At 59.6% G+C, this 17,382-nt stretch overlaps 2 long non-coding RNA genes across 4 annotated transcripts; one reads left to right on the plus strand and one right to left on the minus strand.

The window, feature by feature from the left end:
- Positions 1–3,509: 3,509 nt before the first annotated feature.
- Positions 3,510–10,462, plus strand: LOC119866240. Of its 3 annotated transcripts, XR_005379451.1 has the most exons (4): positions 4,977–5,112; positions 8,790–8,945; positions 9,524–9,637; positions 10,258–10,462. It is a non-coding gene; the product is annotated as an uncharacterized LOC119866240 (long non-coding RNA). The 3 variants fall into 3 exon arrangements; XR_005379452.1 differs by lacking the exon at positions 4,977–5,112 and adding an exon at positions 3,510–3,776 and having other exon boundaries at positions 9,524–10,462; XR_005379450.1 differs by having other exon boundaries at positions 9,524–10,462.
- LOC111092682 lies at positions 8,215–16,456 on the minus strand. Its single transcript, XR_005379453.1, has 6 exons — positions 14,326–16,456; positions 12,572–12,993; positions 10,352–10,421; positions 8,811–8,891; positions 8,433–8,495; positions 8,215–8,272 (listed from the first exon to the last, which is right to left on the minus strand). It is a non-coding gene; the product is annotated as an uncharacterized LOC111092682 (long non-coding RNA).
- Positions 16,457–17,382: the final 926 nt, after the last annotated feature.

The following is a 17,382-nucleotide window of genomic DNA, read 5'->3' on the forward strand; positions in this document are numbered from 1 at the left end:
GGCCCGACCCCTGCGAGTCCCTGAAGGGGGCGCTTCTGCCGCGAACCCCCGAGCCTGTGCCTGTCCCCGGAGAGACCGTGCGGCCGAGGCTGCCTGGCCCCAGGCCCACCTTCCCTCCCGGGGCCGATCGACAGCCCCCCCACCCGTGCATGCCCCCCCCCCGGTCTCCCAGGCCCCAGGCTGGCCCCGTGGGTGCCGCGGTCCCTCCTCGTCCCTAGGCCTACGGCGCGAGCCTGGGAGGGAGACTCCTGAGGGGCTTTTGCCCAATTCTGTTCGGTCTTCCGGGTCCCACCGCCCACCCAGCGGACAGGCACGGACCTCAGGCCCCCAGTGCGCTGCCCTCTGCTTTGCCACCTCCCTCGGGCCTCCCCACCCTCTGCCCCTCTGCCCCTGAGGCCCTTCCTGGCCTGCCGGGAGCCCCAGGTATCCTCCCCTGGGAGGGACCTGCCTTGACTGCCCACCAGGGCACCCTCATCCCCATCACTCACCCCTCGGCCCCTCCTCCGCCCCGCGGGGACCTTCAGGCCCCCCTGCGGGTGGCAGCCTCCCTCAGCCTCACTCACCTGGCTGGCCTGGCTCACTGATGTGCTTCGGTGTTGGAGCTTCGGAGGCCCTGTTCCAGGCCCGTTGGGCGCTGTTGACAGTAGGGGCTGAGTAAATTCTCTGTCGTGGGGCAGATCTGTGCATTGGAAGATGTTTCCCAGCCTCCTTGACCGCTGCCCACCCCGCGCCTGTAGCATCCTCCCCCCAGACCTTACTCATGTCCCCGGGGGACGCCATCGCCGCTGCCTTGCATCGAGGGAGGCTTCCCGAAGCAGTCACGTATTTCTGTCTGCTTTTGCTCTTGTTGGGGTTGAAGAGAAAAAAGAAACAAGAGACAGGTGAGTCAAGGCCTAGAGCCAGGAACTCAGGGGTCCCTTCAGCGGCCTGAAACTTAGCTCACCAAGGGTAGGTCGGTTCCATGAATGATCTTCCCTCCTCCTGAAAACCCTTCAGGGCTCCCTGCTGCCATCATGACAAAGCTGCATGGCTCAGTCTGGCTCATCCACCATCAGCCGCCGGCCCCTGCCCACACAGGGGCACCCACCCTACCTCCCTCACCCGTGCGGCTCATTTGCCAGCCCTCGCTCTGCCCTCCAGCCCGCTGCTACCGTCCCTCCAGTACCTGTCCATCCCCCTGCACCCCACACCCCTTCCTTCTACTCCTCAGGGTCAGCTTGGCAGACATGTCCCTGGCTGGGCACCAACTTGGTCACGACTCCTTCTTCCACTTGTTGCTGGCTTTGCTTTGAGCCTCAAAAATAAAGGTTTCAGGGGCACCTGGGTGGTTCGGTGGTTGAGCATCTACCTTTGGCTCAGGTGGTGATCCCGGGGTCCTGGGATCAAGTCCCGCATCCAGCTCCCCACAGGGAGCCTGCTTCTCCCTCTGCCTGTGTCTCGGCCTCTCTCTACGTGTCTCTCATGAATAAATAAGATCTTAAAATAAATAAATACCTAAAGCTTTCAGTTATTTCACCAACAAAAATGGGTTTATTCGGAAATAGCAGAGAACTGCAATTCGGGACAGGGGAGATGTAGCAAAACCATAGGGCAAGTCTGGGGAACGAAGGAAACGGAATGCTCCTTTACAGAGGTGAGGGGGGGATTTGGAAGGAATGGTTATAAACGAAAAGGTCCATTGGAGTAAACAGGGAATCCTAAGTAGAGTGGCTTTTCATTGGCTGCGTTGTGACGGTCTCATTAGCTGGGCCCTTGCTGGAGGAGGAGAAAAAAACTTTCTCCTGCCTGGGTAGTAAAGCAGCAGCAGGATGGACTTGCTGCGAGCTGCTCTTCCTGTAGGGCGAGAGCGCTCCCCCTGCCGGCTCCCTGACTCCACGTTAAACCACTTCCCTTTTTATGAATTTTCACTCTGCAGAGTCCCAGCCACCCACCGTGTTCCCCCCCCCCCCCCCGCACTGCCCCCTTACTGTGTCTTTATTAAATGAAGGAGGAAAGGAGCATGTGTGATGTGGGAACTTTGACCCCAGGCTCTAGGCTGCAGGCTGTGGCTTTAAGACTTGCCTTCTGGGCCCTGCCCTGACCCCTGAGTCACCTTGGATCACACCCAGCCCTTGCCTAGCATCCTGGCTCCTGCTTTCTGTGCAGATGCCCCTTTGATGCCACATCCTGTCCTCTGTTGTGCACACCAACTGCCCAGGTTGCAGTGTCCCCCAAGGGCATCTGGGCCAGATACCACGATTGGACCCAGGTTCCCAGCACTCAGCCTCCCCAGGCATTGTGCGTCAGGAGAAACAGTCTCACCTCCTGGGCAGGTGCACCCACCATCAACACCAGCAAACACAGGGCTAGAGACCCTAACCCTAACCCTCCCCACCGGGAGCCCATACTGTGCTCAGCTGGGGGATAATCCTGTTGATTTTATATGCTGCTGCCCGGTGACCTCCCTCTAATACACTCATACGAGAGGCAGGGAGAGGGAAGTCCCTTGGCACCACTGGCTGTGTCACCTGTCACCACTCTGATAATGGAGAAGGTTCTTAGCTATCCATATCACATAGACTTTTGGCAAAATGATGGGGCACATGAAATGCCAGGTCAGCCCACAGTCCAACAGTCTCGTGCGCCTCTCCCCCAACATGCCAGGCACCTCCATTCCTGCTCTAACTCGGAAATACCAGAGTGCAGTCTTTTTTTTTTTTTTTTAAGTTTTTTATTTATTTATGATAGGCACACAGTGAGAGAGAGAGAGAGAGGCAGAGACACAGGCAGAGGGAGAAGCAGGCTCCATGCACCAGGAGCCTGACGTGGGATTCGATCCCGGGTCTCCAGGATCGCGCCCTGGGCCAAAGGCAGGCGCCAAACCGCTGCGCCACCCAGGGATCCCCCCAGAGTGTAGTCTAAGTCAAAACACAGCTGACAAGGTCAAGGCTAGGTCCAGGTAAAGCTCACGGAGGAGGTGGTCACGCGGTGGTCAGTGACGGGGCCCGTCCTGGCACCAGCACCCAGGCACCCGGGACAGTCCGTGGAGCTACTCAGTCCAGCCTCATGCAGGTGGAAGGTCACTTTGGGTTTACCACTGCACGTCTTACAGCAAAACATTCACTGTAGCCTGTGGCTCAAAGGCAAAGGATTCGAGGATGGTGGCAGTGGACACAGAGGAGTAGGAAGCTGCAGGAAGTCATCTCACCACGGAATGAACAACTGAACTGTGTTAGGCAACTATTCCCGGACTCTGGAGCCTAGTAGACCATGCAGTCTCCAGGGGAAGCTGGATGAAGAAACTCCAGTCCATTTTAGTCCATTTAGCCCCCACCAAATAGTGGGGATGTTTGCTCAACCTTGCAAATTATATTAATAAACCATTCAGTTGTGCCCTCGAAATGGGTGAGTCGTACAGTGTGCGAATTGTATCCCAATAAGCTGTCACGTTATCAAAAGCAAAGGGTTCACAGTCAGGGCATCTGCTTTAGGGCAGCGTATGACCTGGGCGGGGGGGTGGGGGACAGAGAAGCAGGGCCACACAGTGTTCGCTGAGATGGTCCGCTCACCTCCAGACTGAGGCAGCGTCACAGGCCACCAGGTCCCCAGCGACCATGATCTACCTGGGAGTGTCCCCGCAGAGACCAGGCCGGCCTGCAAGAAGTCTGCTGAATAGGAACATAAATAAAACAAGTGACTTTTTCACCGGTGCTGGGTCAATGCTACGAAGCCGGTTCTGCTGGGAATGGCTGCTGGCACATTTTGAAAGAAGGACGGGCCCGGGGCCAGAGATCATGGTAGGAGTTTGTGGAGGGGCGGGGGTCCCCAGGAGGTGAGCGCAGGGGGCAGAGGGCTGGGCCCCTGTCCTCCAGCTCAGAAGGCTGAGGTCGACCCAAGGGGGCCACGCCTCAGTGGGTTCAGTCACGCGGCAGTCACCTGCTGGTCACCCCGGCCCCACAAGGTCGGGCGGGTCAGCAGGGCCAGGCGTTCCCAAGAGAAGCAGCCAGGGGACAGGCCTCAGCAGGCAGCCTGCCCTGCCATCTCAGGGCCCCGAGAGACCCCTCTCGCTGTGGTCACATGCCCCGGCTCTTCCCAGCCCGCCCTCCCTCCGAGTCCCTCCCGTGTCCTGTCTCATCCGGACACTCGGTGAAATATTTGTTTGCACTCCAGCCATGAACTTGACATTGGAACTCGGTCAAAGTTATTATTTTGCTGTGCGTCTCTTAGCCATATTACCCGAAATATCTGTCTACCTGAATCATAGCCGCCACCGCCCCCGCCCCCCACCCCCCACGCGAGGATTCATTCTGATTTATTGCATTTTTGCCACTTGCTCTGTACCCATTTTTACTGATATATTTGTTCTGGCTGCTTGCAGAGGAATCCATTCACATTTGTTTAATTCGAGGCTTGTTTTCCGTTATCGGCCTGCACCAAACACCAGCCAGTATTTGCTCCCCTGTCATGTAAATTCCCGCATGGGCACATCATCCCCTTAGCCACGCCACGCCAGCATTCACAGACTCCGCTCGAGCTCTATTTAGCTAAGGGATGTTATTCATTGTTTTCAGAGCTGGTAAAACATGATTGTGTTTCCTGAAGGTAAGATTGTCCACTAGATCCTTTGTACCATGTTTACGTGGGGACAGTCACACTGTGCCACACCAGCCACTCTGTATGGTCACGTTCCACTCATGTGAGAGAAAAGGCGCTCAGACCCCTCTGCCCACCAGGTTCCTCCTAAAATCAGGGTGCACTCCGTATGCTGAGTGTGGCAATCACCACCTTCCCCTACAGGAGCTACAGTGACTGCCCCGTTTTATGCGGGGCGAACCGAGGTTCACAGAGCAGGGGCCACATGCCCTAGGGCTCACAGCTGGACTGGAAGCTGCGGTGGCTGTCCCCAGAGCCTTCTTCCACCTTTTCCAGCTGTCAGGTGTGCGCTAGGTCCACAGAGCCCGCCTCCTCCCACCAGATCCCTGGCCGGGGGTGGCTTGGGGAAGCAGAAACGCGGGAGCCCAGCACAGGCACAGGCCTAGGAAGGCAACCAGGTTGGAGGGACCTTCAGCCCCTGGCAACAGTAAGGAAGGAAAGACGACAGGGTTAAGCTGGATAAACGTGTGTGTCTTCGTGGTGAGTGAATTGGACTTCCATACGGTGAAGAGGATGGGGCGCTCAGGGCTCAAGATGCCTTTAATAGGATCGAGAGGGTGGGTGCCAGTGAAGACTGGGATAACGCAATTACGCCAGTGGCCACTCTCCTTCCCATCATGTCCTGGGCACGGCCCTGTACCAGGAGCAAGTGGAAGGCAGAGCCAGGCCGCAGACAGCCGTGTAGGACCAGAGAGAATCTGGGACTTCTATGGAGAAGCGAGAAGGGTAACAATACCCATCCCATGGGGTCATTGCCAAGGTTCAACCGGCCCCAGAGGGGTTTAGCGCAGGCCTGGCACCCACCAAGCACCTGATGAAGCAGAGCTGTGCCTTTGCCACCTGTGTGGGGTGCCCGAGAGGTACAGGGAGGCCTCAAGAGACAGAGTCCCCCAGAAGCTGGGCGGAGCTCAGGAGAAGGCTGGCTGCTGTCTTGGAGAGGTCAAGGCAGGGCTTGAAGATGAGCAGGCCACAGACTGGGGGCCCCCGCATGGAAGGATAGTCCTGAGGGTACAGATGTGGCGGTGCCCCCACAGCTTTTCTGTATGGTGGCTGGTGGACTGAGGGGTGCTGGTAGGTCACCAAGGACATAGACCTTTGCAGGGCTGACAGGTGCTGGGCCAAGTCTTGGAGACAAAGCCATCCCGAGAAGCTTGACTTTGGCCTCCCCACAGCCCTTTCTGAGGGGCCCCACGCAGAGAGAGAGACCTCAGATCTGGGCAGGATGTCACAGACATGCACCTGGGGCCTGCAGGGTTGACCAGGAGCCAGGATGTTTGGTGATGCTGGGCCAGCCACACCCTCTCTGCTCCAGCCTGGTGATGGTGACCCCAGCCTGAGTGGGGACGTCCCCAGAGAGCAGAGTCCAGGGGACTCACCAGGGGATTCAGGCCTCTCCCCAGAGCTATGGGGCAGGACACAGGAAGACGCCTGCGACAAGCTGCTCTGATGGCCTCAGCACATGCCGCAGGCCCTGTAGGGTCTCCTGGGTAGAGTGTGGGAGGGCATTTACAGCCACTTGTGACTTTACACGACTCAGTCTATTTTTTAAAATATTTTTTAGATTTTATTTATTTATTTATTTATTTATTTATTTATTTATTTATTTATTTATTCATGAAAGACACACACAGAGAGAAAGACACAGGCAGAGGGAGAAGCAGTCTCCATGCAGGGAGCCCGACATGGGACTCGATCCTGGGACTCCAGGGTTGCACCCCGGGCTGCAGGCAGCACTAAACCACTGCACCACCAGGGCTGCCCAACTCTGTCTACTTTGAGCTTTTTTATCCCAACAAGCAAATGTGACTTTTGTGATAAAATACATATATTATGGGATCCCTGAGTGGCGCAGCGGTTTAGCGCCTGCCTTTGGCCCAGGGCACGATCCTGGAGACCCGGGATCGAATCCCACGTCGGGCTCCCGGTGCATGGAGCCTGCTTCTCCCTCTGCCTTTGTCTCTGCCTCTCTCTCTCTCTGTGTGACTATCATAAATAAATAAAAATTTAAAAAAAAATTAAAAAAAAAACATATATTATATATATACATTTTAAGTGCTTCAATAACAGCCATAGAAAAGACAAAGCAGTGGCTTCTGGTTCAAGTCCTAGACACTTGTGACCAGCCTTTCATAGCTTTGGACACTAGTGGAAATGGCCCTCGTCCAGCCAGCTGCCTTGCATAAGTTAGACCCTCCTGCCCCCTGTCCTTGGCAGTCTGTACTCCCAAGGCAGGTGGCCCTGGTGTACAGGGGATACGCTTGTCCAGTGTCCCCAGGGCTCAGTCTGGCTGTGTGTGCCAAACTGGCTGGCAGCAAGGGCCTCAGGCCTGGCTGTGTTTCTTGGGTACCCATGCAGGGACTGGAGGGCTTCCCAGAGGAAGTGACAGCTGAATTATGACAAGGAGGACTCAGGCTTGGTGAGGAAGAGCTGGGGCCTCAGGGGGTCACAGTGAAACTCAGAGATGGAGAAGCTGGTGCCCCTCCTCCATCAGCCAAACTCAACTTGAGCTGCCCCTCTAGCCAGCAGAGTGCCCTGGGGGTGGCTCACAGTCTCTGCTTCTGATTTCTGACCCTATGCCGTGGGACCCCATGCCTTCAATTCCCTCCAGCCAGGCAGGGTGAACCCACCCCCAGCAGTCATCGCTGGTCCCGGCTCCCAAACCACAGCCGCTCATGGTGCTTCGGGCATAGGGAGAGGTTGGGGGCTCCCTACTCTGCCTCTCCCCAGTAGACACATCAGAACTTTCACCAAAGTCACTGATGTGGGCCCCCCGGCTAGAGCAGGGATGGAAAGGAGCTGCACCCAGCATGGCTGAGTGCCTCCCAGGGGCCTCATGCCTCCTTGGGCTGCACGGGAGACATTTCAGCCCAGATCTTCTGGGTCTGAGGGTCACTCAGAGGCAGGGGCAGAGCTGGTCTGGCCCACTGGTTCCAGGGGGCGGTGGGGGTCTTGGACTGTGATCTCTCCCTGTACCCCCTGATAAAGATGGTTCAGGACATCCTTAAATGTCACCACTGGGGCTGACGGGCTGGGAGTACCGTGGGCATCCTCATGATGATAACGTGAGCCTCTGTTTAAGTGTTAGCCACGTGGGTGTGAATCACTGATACACAAGGAAGGGAACCCCCTTGGAGGTGAAGCCGTGTGCCCACAAGGGCAGGGGGAAGGGGGCAAGAACCCACGAACAAAGGCAGGCAAGGCTAGGGATGACCCTGTTTTCTATGATAATGTTTGTATTGATTGCTTTTTTTTTTTAAGATTTTATTTATCCACTCATAGACAGAGAGAGAGGCAGAGACACAGGCAGAGGGAGAAGCAGGCTCCATGCGGGGAGCCTGATGTGGGACTTGATCCCGGGTCTCCAGGATCATGCCCTGGACTGCAGGCGGCGCTAAACCTCTGCGCCACCGGGGCTGCCCTGATTGCTTTTTATTTTTTATTTATTTTTTATTTTTTATTTTTAAAGATTTATTTATTTATTTATTCAGAGAGAGTGAAAGAGAGGCTGAGACACAGGCAGAGGGAGAAGCAGGCTCCATGCAGGAAGCCCGATGTGGGACTCGATCTTGGGTCTCCAGGATCACACTCCGGGCTGCAGGCGGCGCTAAACCTCTGCGCCACTGGGGCTGCCCCCTGATTGCTTTTTAAAAAAGAATAACATGTTTTACAAAAGTAATAACACCATAAAATAACCCTGCGGCTTTGGTTTTTAATGTGTGATCATTTGGACAGGATGGAGACGTGAGGCACCAGGCTGACCCCTAGCCAGTGCCCTTCAACCCAGGCTCTCCGGAACTTACCTAGTGATGGGCTGGCACCGTCCAGGGTGTCCGTGGGCGCTGTTCAGGGCCTCTGGCTCCTGTCTGGGAAACGCCCCAGTGCACGGTCAGCACTTCTGCTCCATGTGGCCCAGGAGCCTGGCCCCCCTCCAGGCTGTTCCCTGGCTGCCCTTCCGCAGGTGCCAGGGTAGGTGGAAAGCTTCTCAGGACACGTGGAGCCAGCTGGTCTAGAGCCCCCTCCCCCCCCCCCCGCCCCTCCCCATCCCCCTCCCTCCCGGCTCCGCCCCTGCACCCGGCCTCTGAAGGCTTGGGAGTCTCAGCCCAACATTGATTTTCACTCCGGCCACGCTTTGATGTTGGTACACACTGTGCCTCCAGGTGCGGGGGGATGATGCTGACCTTGGCCTCCTTGGCCTCCTTGGCCTGGGCAGAGCACACGGCTGACGTCCACCTGTGCATCCCGCCACTCTCCTAAAGGGGCTGCAACCAGCACCAAGGCCGTGTTAGACTCTGTTATCACAGAAAGCAGTGCAGGTGGGCCTCCCCCTCCTCTGATTAATGTTTAAACACACATGGGGTGGGGGGAGGCAGCAGGGCCGGGGGGGTGGCGGGGGTGGGGGGGGTGGGGATTGTGTCCCCTGCCAGCCCAGAGGCTGCCAGCTGGTGAGGCCGAGGGGAAGTAGGAAACCACGGACACGGGGGTCCTGTGTCCTCTTGAGAGGCTGAGCCTGGGGGGTGACGGTCCCACCCCAAGGAAGCCCCAGGGCCCGGGGGCGGATGCCTCTGGCAGAGTGGGGCTGTGAGGCACGGTGGGAAGTCCCACCTCGGGGCCATAGGAGGTCAGCCAGGAGCAGCCCTGGCAGGGACTGGCAGCCCAGAGGTGCTGGGGTAGCTGGTAGAGAAATGAAACACACGAACTCGGGGTTGGAAGTCAGAGCCCTGCGGGGTCCCCCCACCCTCTGTGCCACCCCGCTTCTGCCTGAATCTCCATCCCAGTTTCCAGGAACCTGGCTCTGGGTCACCCAGGCCTCACTCTCAGACTCTCAGAGGCCTTGGCTTGCTTTGAACACCGCCTGATGTTTTGGAAAAGCTCATTTCCTTTCTGATTATAGAGCCGGCAGGTAGCTCTTTGTAGACGTCTTGGTAAATACACGGAAAGGCGGTGGACACCACAGCGTCATCTGAGATCCCAGGACCCGGGCTGGGAAGCCAGAGCTGAAATTCAGGTATAGCTCTCGCCAGGCTCTTTTCTTTGCAGGTGTGACACGCATGTGTGCACGCACGGATAGATCCATGCACACCCGCATGTGCCCACTCAGCATGCTCGCCCCATACCATGCATGAGTTCGTGTGTGCACGCACACCTCCTTTTCTGGGACTTCCTGCCCTTCCTGAGTCCCAGCTCCTGTGCTCCTGGAGCTTTCACGGCATCCTTGTCCTCACGGGGGCCTGTCTGCTGTCCAGGACGAGCCATATGGGAGGGCTGCCTCAGGGTGAGTTCTCAAGAGACCAGACGACCCTGTGCCAGCTCATGGTAGCTTGGTGGGTGCAGAGGCCCCAGGAGACCTGAGAGACCCTTTCAGCGGTGCCCTCCTCTGCAGCCTCCTGGAGAAGTGGTCTGCACCCAACAAGGGTGGATGGGGTCGGGAGCAGTGGCAATGGGGGACCTATGGCACACCACCTCTCAAAGCGCAGGGTGATGTCCTAGAAGAGCAGGAGCCTTGGGGGCGCCAAGGGAGGTTGGGGGGGGGGGGGTCCTGAGGCACCAAGAGCTTCTCAACAAATGGGTTCTGAGTCACGGAGCTTTCACCCGGAGCCCATCATGAGCCCAGCACCGTGCTCCCAGCCTCAGCTCAGCCCCTGCCGCCGAGAGCCAGCACGCCCCACAGACACAGGTGGACAACAGTGGCGGCTACCTTGGGACAGCAGCTTCCACTTACTGAGTGTGCACTAGATCTGGGCACGGGCGTCAGCATCGAAGCCACTGCACATCTGGAACAGCCTGCAGGCCTTTTAAAACCATGAGCCAAAAAAAAAAAAAAAAAAAAAAACCATGAGCCAGCCACCATTAAGATTGACAGGACTCCTTGTGTCATACGTAGAGCCCCGGGCACGTAGAGGGAGGGCCACCATACAGGTACACTCCCCCCCCCATATCCTGCGCTTCACACAGTGGGTCTGGCTGGTGACCCCTGCGGTAGGAGGGGGCTGGAGGGGCTGGGCCCCAGTCCAGGGTGCAAATTGGGGGCAGAAGGTAGAAGGCCCTGACCTTAGCCTCCCTTAGACCCCCCAGCTCGAGGGCCAAGAATGGGGAGCAGTAGTGCAGGGCACACGAGGTGATGTTTCCTGTCATCGCCCCCACCACCTGGGCTGTGGCCCCAAAGAGGCCCTCCTGCTGCTGCCCCTCTTCGGAGGCCACGTGCCAGGCTGACCCCTGCTGTCCGCCAGAGAGAATCCAGCAGGAGATCTGCGGGGGGGGCTGGGTGCAGAGCTTAGCACGGGCTCCCAGCCCCTCAGACCTCATGGGTGGGACCCTACACCCGCACCCGCACCGCCAGGCCCTGGTCTGGGATCCCAGGATGCGGGCCCACGGCGACAGAGCTGGCCAGCAGAGGGCAGCAGAGGGCTACCGAGCCTCCCTGATGGAGCCCGCCCCTGCCCCCGCCCCTGGGACCTTGTCCCTCCTCCAGGACCCTGAGACCCTGACCCATGGCTGCAGGGGATGTCAAGGCTCACCCTTCCCTCTCCCCGCCCCGAAGAGCTGCTAGCCTGAGGAGTGCCTGCCCTTTAGGCCCTTCTGCGGGCCCCAACACAGGGCCCCTGGCATCCCTCCCCGTCTCACACACACACACACACACACACACACACACACGCACACACACACGCACACATCACCCTCCTGGACACTGTCCTGGCCAAACCTGGAGCCTCCCTCAGGGTCTCCCTCCTGCACTCCTGAGCCCCCAGAGGCTGGGGTGAGGCTCTAGAGTGTTCCAGGTTTGCTCATGATGAACACACCCCAGGGCCCCTACAGCACACCGATGTCGCCACTGCACCACACCTCCTGGAGAAGGTAACTTCTGGAAGCACAGAGACCTCTGCTTGGCAGGTGGGCCGGGGGCAGGGTCCTGCTCCGCAGGCAGGGGAGCAACTTCACGGAGCAAGACAGCCTCCATGGTCCTATCCCTAGCCTGGCCGCTCGAAGGGCCCAGCCTTGGGCCCAGTCGGCCCCACACCTGACTCTTCTCGCACATGCCCTGGCCCTGTCCTCCCCAGACACTACACAGCACTCCTGGCCCTAGAGATACTGCCCCTATTCTCCTCCAATCTCCCCCTCTCCTACCCCCTCCCCCTCTGTCCTCACCCCACTTGCTTGGCCTCTGTTCTGGACAGAAGCTTCTAACTGCCCTCCTGCCCCACCGATGCCTGAGAAACCATCCAGGGCCACCTCCTGCGCTTAGACTGAACCTTGGCTGCCCCATCCCAGCCACATCAGCACCTCTCCTACCCTGCCTACGGCAGTTGGGACATGACTGGGACTGACCCTTTCCTGCTGTGAGGACGAGGGCCTGGCTGACTCAGTTCATCAGAACAGGCTTGTCCCTGCCACAGCGGCCGGTCCGAATCAGCCTAGGCTGGTCCCAGGCTAGCCCAGTCACTGTGTCCTGCCCGGGATATGGTGATGGTCCAGGTTGGTGATGGCAGTGGGGCCCAGGTGGCTACTGGATGGCTAGCTGAGACGAACAGGCCGTGAGCTACTGAGATGGCAAGTTGGGCCCGCAGAGCCACACTGCTGAGGGAACCCCAAGGAGCAGAGCTGAGCCCTGATCAAGCATCACCTGAAGCCTACCCTGCCGTAAATCCTCCCAGTTACATAAACCCGCAAGTTCCTTTCACCATCCCACTCAGTTTGCAGTGAGTTATCTGTTCCTTGGAGCCAAAGGCTCACTGTGGGTGTATCACCCCCATCCACCTCCACCTCACTTCACCCCCGGCCAAAGCTTCTTCCCTCTGTGGCGTGCCACGTGAGCTCCAACAGCAATATCTTTACCCTTATTGCCTCCATCTGGACTGGGCCCAAAGACCCGACAGGCTCCATGCCCCCTCTCCCCCCTTACTCCGACCAGGTCTTTGCTGAGCGCTGGTCACTCATTACTTACCTCTGACACCCGTCTCAAGTCCGAAGTGACTGGATTTGCCCTGGGAGAGCCATGCCCCCTAGGAGGTAGAGCGAAGCGAGGCCCTGCACCCCCAGCCTGAAGCCCCGGGGGTTTGCAGTCAGAGGTAGTTGCCCTACCCATGCTGGGGTTCACCATGCTGGTCTCTCTTCTTGGGGGCAGGGGGGTGTTGTGACAATCCAGGGGAGTCACGTCAGGGGCAGGGGATGAAGGTTCCACCTGTTGTAGTAGGAAACTCGTGTTTTGGTTTTTCCCTTTCTGCTTCCCAGTTAGGAGTGAGGCGGCCTAGGAGGAGAGTGGCTGGTGGCCCCACGGTCTGCAGGATGAAATGCAAATATCCTCTCCACAGATGACAGGCTGTTCTAGGCCACGGTGAGCTCTGGTTCAAGGGCCGCTGTGGTTCTCTGAGAAAGAACAGAGGCTTCTGGGAGGTAGAAAGGGGTGTGGGGGTACCAACTTCAGTTCCAGGGTCCCCAGGCATCTCCTCTGCCACACCTCAGTCACCAGGAAAATGCCACCTCCCTAGGGCCACAGCGGTACCCCAGGGCTCCCAATTAGCCGTGGGCATAGCCAGCCACTGAGTCCCCGAGTCCCGGCTGGGGAGGACTCATCCCTGCGCTCCGTGCTGCGGGCCCGCCTCGTTGAAAGCCTGTCTTCCCAATTATCTGCAGCCGGCTTGCCTCGGGGATAATTGGCTCCCTGCAGCTCTTTGCAAGGTCCTCCGCCTCCAGGGAAAGCAGGCGAGGGGCAGGCGGGTGGTGCCCACCCCAAAAAACAATCCCATTGGCCCACAGCGAGCCCCAGAGGTGCCCCTTGGCCCCCAAGGGCCCAGCGCCAACCAACAGGGATGTCCATCTGGAAGTCATTGCATAGAAGAGGAGAATGCCCTCAACCCAGACTCTGGAGGGACCCCTACCGCCCCCCGATCCTGCTCCATCCCCCAGGGAAGGCTGCCCCTCCATGCCCCCTGGCCCTGCCCACTGCCCCACCTGGGTCCACACCTCGTCCTCAGGGGCCCGCAGCCCCACAGCATGCTTTGTCCACCCTCCTGCACCCACACCAGGCGTCTGCAGCCCCCTATCCCACATGGGGAGCACCAGGAAGACAGGCCAGGCCTGATGTGCCCTGCGTGTGACGCCGGGTCTGTGGCCAGAGCAGTGGCCTTGGCTGGGTCTCTGATGAGCTTGAGAAGCTGGCAAAACCTGTGCGCTCCCTCTAGGAATGGGTACGAACTCCGAAGCCTGCCTCCCCTCCCAGGGTGTGGGGCGGTTACCCACCCAGGGCACCCGCGTGGGGCCCCTCGGCACACGTGTGCAGACCAAGCGGCAGCCCGAATTGGCAAGTGAGCCCTGAGGGGCAGCTCGGGCCCAGCCCAGGCCCCTGATGCTGGTGACGCGGGGCCTTCCGTGAGCCCCGTACAGTGAGGGCTCGGCCCGGCGGCCGCTCAAGCCTTCTCCACGGGGAACGGACCGAACCCGGCTTCCCTGGCTCCTTCCAAAGCGCAATATTTTCAAAGGACAAGGGCATTTTGTAATGAAAGGGTTTGATGAGTAACAGAAACAACTTCCCACTTATAAAAAACTGCGGAGAGCCACTGCTACAGGCTCTGCACGCAAACGGAGGCCTCCTACCCGGCTCTGCTCCCGACAGGCGGAAGGTCACCCTGCTGTCCCCTCTGCCCCTGGTGCCAGCCTTGGGCCTCTTACCCCGTCCCTGGCCCCAGCAGTGGCCCTCACCAGGTCCCTCACTTCGCCCCTGCCGAGGACTCTAGCTGGTGCAGCCTCGCGCCTCCTCCCATCGAGGTGCGGGGCGGTGGCCACAGTCTCCCAGCAGTTGACAGTGTCTCCAGGCAGGTGGCTTCAGGCGGCTGGGGAGAAGGCAGGACCGGCCACCCTGGCGTCCGTGAGCAGCACCCCAGGGAGAGGAGGTCTGTGGGGGCCTGTGGCTGTCCGAGGGAGAGTCCAGCCACACAGAGCCAGCCAGGGTGTGGCAGTGACGCTTCCCACCATACCTGGGGATGGGCAGGGTCCCAGGCACATCGCAGGCTGGGCAAGGGGAGGCCCTCAGTGGGGATCAGAGAAGGGTGGAGGGGAACTGGGGGCAAGCACTTGGTAGCCGCAAGCCTTTCTTTTTTTTTCTGAGCATCCAGCAGAGTCGGGCTCGTCTGGCCTGGAGCCCTGCGGCGGTGGGCTGTGGCTAGAGCTCAGACACGATAGTTGCTGCCAGTGTGGTTTGGGGAACGTCCTCCAGGCTCCCGGGGCGGGAGGGTCCCATCTTTGGAATGGAGGGGCCGGGGGTGCTCTTCCAGACACAGCACCCGTGGGGAGAACAGGCTCTGGGTTGGCTGCCCACCGCACCTTGGCCACCTTCCCCCCACTGTGTGCTCGCCGAGCCCGTGTCCCCTGGCCTGTCTGCTAGCTTGTCCCCTCCCTCCCCATCCTGGCTGGTCCCCTGGAGCTCTCCCTCCCAGCCTCATGGTTCAGATCCCAAAGTCCAGCGCATGAGAGACCAAACCGACCCACAGGAAGGGAGGCACCTCGCTCAGGGCAGAGGTGGGAGTGGGAGCTGCTGTCTGCAGAGGTGACAGGAGGAACCAGCTCCAAGTGCCCCAACCAGCCCTGGGGCCCGCGGGGCCACGCTCTGGGCTCCCCAAAGGCCTTGCAGCTTCCTAAGAGCCCTGAGGCCAGGTCCCAGCTGGAAGGGGCGCAGCCTTTCCTACAAGCCCCTCGTAAGCCGCAGGATTTGGCTTCTCGGGCAACTCTGAAGACCACGAGGGTGGGCGCCCCGCTACCTCCCTCACTCGGCTCAAACCAGAAAACGTGCGCTGGCCACTGTACCGTTGGTTCTGAATTCCCAGTGCGGTTCCTCCAGTTTCACAAAATACTGCCCCAGTCTAGACATCGACAAGGAAAGGAGGTGGGGCTGTTGCGGGTGGGTATGGGGGAGCAACCACGGACACTCATCGCTCGCCCTCTCCCTCTCCCTCTTGCTCACTCGCTTTCTCTCTCTGTCTTCAATCTGGCTCCGATATTTTTTTAAGTAAAAATCTCTGCTCCACGGTGGTGGCTCCTGCACTGCGGCCCCGGGGCCTCTGGGGTCAGAATTCCCCCTCGTGGCACCCCATGCGCAGTTTCCTGCACTTGGGGGGCTCAGAAGAACTGTGGAGAAGGTGGGGCTGGGACCTCGACACCGGGAGTGGGTGGCAGGTGCACACGAAGTAGTCAGACCCAAGGCGCCCGGCGCCCAGGGCCTCTACTGCCCGAGGCGTGGAGCCTGCGGCCCGGTGTGGGGGAAGGACGGCTCGGGGGGGGGGGGGGTGCGGATCTGCCCTTCTCGCCCCTGGCTTTCCTGCCGGTCCTCATCCCCCCGCAGCTGTCCTGAGGCAGGACCCTTGCACTACTGGTTCTTTTGCTCTTGTCTGGCTCCTTCTGATCTCCTCTTCTGAGACACCCTTCTTCAGGACCTAGTAAGGCAGCCCCTGGCCCCACCCCAAGTTCTGTTTCTGCAGCACCCCATTGTGTTGTACCTCCTCACTGCCTGCACCCGCCCTGGCACGTGTGCCCTAAGGAGACCGGGGTGCAGTGGAGAACGGGGCTGCCATGGCCCCCGGGGGACCCTCTGGGGTCATTTCTCAGGTTGGGCGCACGCTGGCTCTTGCCCCGGCTCTGCCCTCCATCCACCTTCCATCCTCTCCTACCAGGCCGGGCATCTCGGTGCCAGGAGGGCGTCGGGACAGGGGCCTGGCTATGGGGCCGAAAGCACAGCCTCAAGATCTTGGCCTGGCTACGGGTGTGGGCGCAGCCCGGCTCCCCGACGCTCCCTCCCCATAAATAAAAGATTCCCTTCCTCCTCCCGCTTTGCGCAGCCGCTGCCTGCTTGTTGGCCCAGCCCTTTGTGCCCACGCGTTGCCATGGAGACAGCGATTCAAAGGCCTGGCACTTCAAGGCTCCCCTCCTCTGGGGCGGGTGGGTCGGGGGAGCTGGGCTGGTGCACAGGCTGCTGCCCTCTTGCCGCCTAGAGGCGCGGCCCTGACCGTCCAGGCCCCGCCACCTCTCGCTCTAGTGCCGTGGCGACCGTGGTGACCGGCCCCCCCAGAACCGCTGTGCTCTTACAGGCACCTTGTTCAAAGTTGGCCGTAATGGGGCCCCTGAAGCATGCTGAGCCCTGGTGAGACCTTGCTCCCCTCCGTCTCTCTGTGGCTCGGCCTCGTGCTTGGCGCAAGGAGGGGACAGCGGCGTGGGATCTGGATGCACCCCGCCACCCCCACCCCCAGCCCAATTTACCATCTGTCTGCCTGGACTCCTGAAGAGTCCCCAAGGCTGTGGGACACAGGCCTGGGGAAAGGCTGGCCCTCCCTCCCTGCCCCCAGCACAGGCCTGAGGCCAGCAGGGGGGCTAGCCCCATGGGGCCCCTGATCCAGGACCAAGGCCGCCCCTCCGCGCCTCCACGTTCCCTGTGTGAAGCCTGTCTCTGAGTCACCCCATCGAGAGCACAGCAGGGTCTTTGAGGCTCTCTCACTTTCTCCTCGTCCTGTGCATCACTCACACTTTTTATCTCCCCTCAATCCACCTTTAATCATCTCCTCTGACTCCTGCAACTAGAAAAATCTACAGCAGAATTTGCTGGTTGCAGCCACTCCCTCCCACCCACTCTGGTGTGGCAGACAGAGAGGCGGCCATTCGGGATTCAGTGCCACTCGGTGCAGCATTCAGGCACGTCTGGGACCACTTCAAGCCTCAGTTTCCTCTCCTGCAGATGGAAGTGGCCATCTAGCCTTTAACAAATACCCACAG

The sequence above is a fragment of the Canis lupus genome, chromosome 26 (genome assembly GCF_011100685.1).
Source record: "Canis lupus familiaris isolate Mischka breed German Shepherd chromosome 26, alternate assembly UU_Cfam_GSD_1.0, whole genome shotgun sequence".
In the NCBI taxonomy this organism is placed as follows: domain Eukaryota; kingdom Metazoa; phylum Chordata; class Mammalia; order Carnivora; family Canidae; genus Canis; species Canis lupus.